The sequence below is a fragment of the Schistocerca americana genome, chromosome 2 (genome assembly GCF_021461395.2).
Source record: "Schistocerca americana isolate TAMUIC-IGC-003095 chromosome 2, iqSchAmer2.1, whole genome shotgun sequence".
Lineage (NCBI taxonomy): Eukaryota > Metazoa > Arthropoda > Insecta > Orthoptera > Acrididae > Schistocerca > Schistocerca americana.
This window is the reverse complement of record NC_060120.1, coordinates 642,334,614-642,341,012: the sequence shown is the minus strand read 5'-3', so window position 1 is coordinate 642,341,012 and position 6,399 is coordinate 642,334,614.

Sequence of the window (6,399 nt, the reverse complement as noted above, 5' to 3'; positions counted from 1 at the left end):
GAGAGTATTTACAACACAGTCTCTGTTGACGAAGTAAATCAGTGAGAGGCGGGTGGCGCCATTGCGGCCAGGCCTCGTGTTCTATGACCCCTGCCCTCCTTGTCCCCCCCCCCCTCGCCACCTGCTGAAAAGCTTGAGCTAGGATGGATACAAAATACTAATGAAGAAAAAGTGGCAAGGATACGTGGCTTTCACAAAAGAAATGTTTAACACGATGGACAAAAAATAAAAAAAAGTGGTTAAGGAGTCTGAAAAAAGATGAAAACGGAAAAAATTAATTAAGGGAAAAAGTGAATAAAGCGTAAAAAAAAGGTGGTTAAGGAAAAAAAAGTGGTTAAGGCGTTGGACCGCTAATCTAATGTGCTCTGCAAGCATGGGTTCGAATCCCATCCTCGTCGAAGAATTTTACGTAAATCACCCGTTTGCAGTCACTCCTTCTCCATGCGAAACGCCACTCAGCAACAACAACGAAGCGTGTACGTGGCAGATAGCGTGTGTATGAAATACGAGACAAAGCTGCCTACCAGATGGAAGCGCACAACATTCCATAGCGTATGCCCTTCGAATTTAACATCATTTCGAGATCTATAAACCAATCAAATTTCGGCTCCAGCGAAGAGTATGTTGGTATTTGAGAACGACGAGTTCTTATTTATAATTACGTGTATACCTGTCGCAGTCATTTTAACGTATCGATCCTATAATAACACATCTGCCAGTTTGTTTTGCGTCGGGCCGCCATATACAGAAGCGATTTGGCAGGGCCTACTGGAGAGACTTCACTTTGCAGACATCCGTCGTCAGCGGCCGCACAAACACCAAGCTCCATCGCAGACAGCACGACAATCTTCGGCAAGGAGGAACGTCAAAACCTTGAAAGCAATATCAGTGTAGCGTATCGAGATGTACGTTTCGTTGCAGTAAGCTGTAGAAAAGAATGCACAGCACATTTCTCATTTGCATTAGACGACACTGCATGTCGATACAATGCTTATTCCTGCAGTAAATAAGTGGGCCGGTGATTTTGTCCCGATCGGATATCGACGTTGACGGATGCTGTCATTAAATGATTCCCGAGTGGGAGCTTGGTCGGTTGCACTGCAGCTGGGCATTAGACGTTAACACCGGCCCAGTACAATGTTTTGAATGCGTTTTCGAATCGACAAATGTCTTCTTTCCGCAAGCACTCGCCGAAGACACAGTTGTAGTTCCTTCAAACGAGGTGGCCGAGTGGTACGTAAGTCGTATTTTGTCGGCCGTGGTGTGCGGACCTCCGGCGTGTGCTGTGCGCTCCGGTCTGCTGCGCTCCGCTCGGTAAGTCAAGCGCCTGTTGCAGTAGTTACTGCGTTATTTGAGACTCTTGATGGATTCATATTAGAAGGAGAGACGGATCAGCCTAATAGAAGAGACACATTGAAATTTGTTTTTGACCATAAAGGGCAGAGACCGAATTCGTTCGGAATTGAGACATGGTTAGAAGAAGTTGTGAAAATTTCGTTTGAGGATATTATATGAATTCACCTTTCAATTGTGAGTAGCGTTGTGCATGTCAAGCTTAAAAACACGGAATTGTGTGGCAAAATTGTTGAATCTAGTGGCGGATCATTTAAGTTCAAACATCACGATGGCAATGTTAGTGAAGTTCGTGTTACGGATTCTGGCTTTGGATTAAGAACTGTCCGTATCTTTGAGCTACCATTTGAAATCACCGTTGAGCAGATCAATTCCGTGATAGCTCCTTATGGGAGAATAATTAGCAATTTTGCAGAAAATTGGTCTCCTGCTCACAAGTTCCCCGTCTTGAATGGTATCAGGCAACTGCGAGTTGATTTACACAAGCACAGACCGTCGACGCTCCTGACGCTACTCGGGACGCTACCCAGGATGATGCAGCAATGAAGTGATAATGGAAGTTAGCGACTCGACGGTGACAACATAGCCAAAGAGTCAAGAAAAAGAACCAAATATCTCTGTTCAAATAGAACAAACTCCTGAACCGGTTATAGTCCTTCAGAATGAGCAGTCTCCAGCAAACCACAAGGAAACCAACCCATCACTTGCCAGCGAACAGGACCGAGCGCAAGAAACCCAAGATGTAATGGAAAACGATGAAACCTCCCCAAAGAGTCAGTCCTCCAAGGAAACATAAAAGGAGGAGACTAGCTCATAAGGGAGCTGAACAACTGGCGCCCCTTTGCGAGAAAAAGCAAAGCAGATTAGCAACAAACCGCATGAAGAACGACATCGTAATCCGGTTCTGAGTATGCAGGCACCTGACCCCTTGCAATCAAATCAAATACACCATGCCCCACGTCAACGGACCATTCGTCACACGAGAGGTTGAAGCTGATAGTAAATTTCGATGCAGACAAGGTTTTCCTTGATACTAGAATTGCAGAAAAAGAGACATCGAAAGCTAATCAACGCAAAACCTGGGCTGATGAATCGGATGAAATGAATCAAGATGAAGAATTGAATGAAACTGGAGGAACGGAACAGACTCCTGCCCCAGGCGATCAACTGAACACGATAGATACATCATTGCCGGAACATACATGTGAAACAGGATTTTCCTCCGACAGCACTTCGCATGACGAATATTGACTTCGGTAATGAATAGGACAATATGAACGCAGCACAAGCCTACAAAATCGCTACATTGAACATTAATAAGATACGCTCCTCCCTGCATTTACAACATCTGCAAGACTTTCTATACGCAGCTGACGTTAATATACTACTGTTACAGGAAGTAACATGTTAAATTAGAAAAGATACGTGGATACAACGCCATAATAAACCCCGGTATCGGTGCAGAGCTGGGAACCGCAATTCTCACGAAAGAAGGCATCCGTGTCACACAAACAGCAAAACTTGAAAAGAGCAGAGGGGCTGCAGTGACTGTTAACAATGCCCGCATCATCAACGTTTATGCACCGTCAGGCAACAATAACAGGCGTGCTAGAGCGGATTTTTTTAGAAGGGAAATCGTTCATCTCTTCGGTACACGTCAAGATTATATAATCCTAGCCGGCGATTTTAATTCTGTACTTAGCCCGAAAGACCAGACACCTAATTTCAACAAGTCCGTAGAACTGGAAAGAATAGTCCACCAAATGCAGTTAACCGATACCTGGGAACATACCCATGGCGCACAGGCCGGTTTCACATATTTTAACAGTCACTCAGCAGGCAGGCTAGACAGAATTTACGTGTCGTCCAACCTTAAGAACCATGTACTCCAGTCTGAGGTCTGGCCCACGATGTTTTCTGACCATGCCGCGTACATCACCACAGTAAATTTGGAAAAACAAGAGACTTACCGAGCGAGGGGCATATGGAAACTCAACATTACACATCTCCAAGATGAGGACTGTCGCGTAGCATTTACTAATGTGTGGCAAGAATGCGAGAAACGATTCCCGCAATACAGTTCTGCATAGCTTGGTGGTTACAATGTGCGAAACCTAAAATAAGAAGAATGCTGATGGATTACTCGCGACAGAAAAGTTTCTGGATTAAAAAGACGACTGAATTTTATTTTAGCTGCCTTAGAGACCTGTACACCTTGGAAACACGATTAATGGAGAACTTTAGCCGGATTCAGAAAGTTAAAGCAAAACTTTTAGCACTGAAGCGGCGACAGTCGGAAGATTTTAAAGTCAGAGCGAGACTACACAACATTGTAGAAGGGGAAGAAACGGCTATGTACCATGTAATGAGTGAGAATAAGAGAGGAAACAGAAAAATACTGACAGAAGTGAAGTTACCTGATGGGACCAGGCACACAAAACAGCATGAAATTCAAAACGCTGTTCATAAATATATCTCAGATATGATGTCCATCAAACCTACCGTCGACGAGGCGCGGCGTGATCTTGTTAGAAACGTATCAGGACGAATTAGTACAGAGCAAGTAGAAAATCTCATGACCGAAATAGAAGAGGACGAATTGAAAGACGCAATAGCACAGAGTCCTAAAAATAAGTCTCCAGGACCTGATGGTATCCCCGTGGAATTCTACCAACTGTTCTGGCCACAAATGAAAAGCAAGTTGCTATGTATGTACAACGAAATCATGAGTGGCACTGTTGCCGCTCCCAAAGAATTTCCTGAAGGGATCATAGTTCTAATTCCTAAAAACTCACTTAGCAAAGCGATTGAAAACCTTCTCCCAGTAACATTACTCAACAGTGATTACAAAATTATGGCCCGCGTATTAGCAAGAAGAATAAAAATGGTTATTAACTCTGTAACTGGCACGGACCAAACACGTGTAGGCAAAGACAGAAACATCTATCAGAATACATGCGAATATAGGGATATAATATCAACCGCAAATGTATGCCGAACAAAATGTGCTTTAGTGTCATTGGACTTCGAGAAGGCGTTTGACAGAGTCGATCATAAGTATCTCCTTGGTATCATGGAAGTAATGGGATTCCCACCACGATTCGTGAGGATTATTCAACAAATTCTGAAAAACAGTGTAGCACGAATAATGATAAACGGACAACTAAGTAGAGAGATTGAATTGACTGGATCCGTACGTCAAGGTTGCCCAATGTCAATGGCCCTTTTCGCAATAGCAATAGAACCTCTCCTCGCGACACTCACGCATCACCTGCAAGGATTGTGTATAAACGGCAAGAAAATAGTGTGCAACGCCTACGCAGATGATGTGGGCGTCCTGGTTATAAATGAAGATGAAGTGGCGAAAGCTCTTCAGATTGTACACACATATGAACTTGCTTCTGGTGCCAAACTAAATAAAAGGAAGTCAGGCATCTTGAACCTAGGCAGAGGAATATCCATGCAAAATCGGGGACAATTGACGGAAGTATCCACATTGAAATGTTTGGGTATTCAATTTAGGAGCAACATCCAACACACTATTGCCGTCAATTATAAAAAACTACTTGCAAGCATACGAGCATCTGTACAAGGAAACAGTATGAGGCAACTGGACGAGATACAGAAAATCAAACTAGTAAATGTGCATATAACATCCAAACTTAACTACGTTGTCCAAGCCAGAAGAATTTTATCCGCGATAGGAAGCTTTGTATGCCAAGGCAACATTTTCAAAGTGAAGTTCAATACACTAACACTCCCCACATCGAAAGGAGGTTTAAACCTTGTTGTCAGTTACAGGTCACGAGCGTTATATGTGTGTCGAATGTGCAAGCAATGGAAACAGATGCCCGACAGCTTAACGGCCAACTTGCTGAATGAAATTGCTCCAACAAGCATGCAGCCGCCAATAGACGTGAAGCATATACCAGCTGGTCTTTGTCACCTGAAAACTTTTCTCGTTGAGTACAGTTATATCTCCTCGAGGCTCTCAGAACAGCAGTTGAAGAGAATAAAGGACATATATACATATTTGATGGAAGCTAAGGAAGGAAATATTATTGAAAGAAAATACCCCAACAACGACTGGTCTGCAATTTGGAAAAATATCCACGATCGGAACTTACCCTCTAAGGTGAAAGCAACTTGGTATAATGCAGTCAACAGGAAAATGTCAACTAATTTAAAATTGCATGCTATACATCTCACAAATTCGCCCTTGTGCGCGTCATGCAACCTTCTTGACACTGAAAAACACAGATTCGTGTGTGAAAGAGTAAGAGACATATAGCATATAGTTAAGCAGAAATTAGCGACCGTTAACAGAACATCTCCAACCGTTTTCACCGCCGCAGATTTTCTGACTCCAGACGCAGTGCCATACCCCGATACGAAAAGAAATGCTGTTAACTGGCTAAAAGGGCAAACTGTGCACTATATCTTGAAGGCAGAAAATAAAAGCAAAGAAGATTACTGGGTGTATCTAACGACTCAGCACCATCATCTCATGCGGACGAAAGACTACAAAAAAAATTACGCATGCTTCCTAAATAGAATCATGGAATAAAATTATACAGAGAACAATAACAGATTAAGATTGGTACGGAATTCAGAGATGTCAGCCTTGCACGATTACAGATACCTGGAACCGGAATGTCTTCGATCCTTTCACGCGACACTGCAGAAAGGAAATCAAGTCCATGGCAAGACGCACCGGACTACATCCTCATGAATAAATTAGACATCACGTTTTATGTATTTTATTTTTTTTAATTATCTTATGCCATACGCGGAGAAGTTTTAAGTTCTAAAAAAACTTTTTCAAGGGGATGCAAGATTTTATGTTTTCCTTATGAAGATGAGAGACTTCACGTTTCAGTTTATTTTAATATACTTGTCTTTCCATTAGCAAGAGAAAGATTCATTACCTTTAATTAATATTAAGAAGAAATATTTATTCTCATTTCTGTTAACTAAGCTAATTTAGGCATCCAGCTTACAGAAAAAAATTAAGAAGCCGAAATAAAAAAATAAAATAAAATAAAA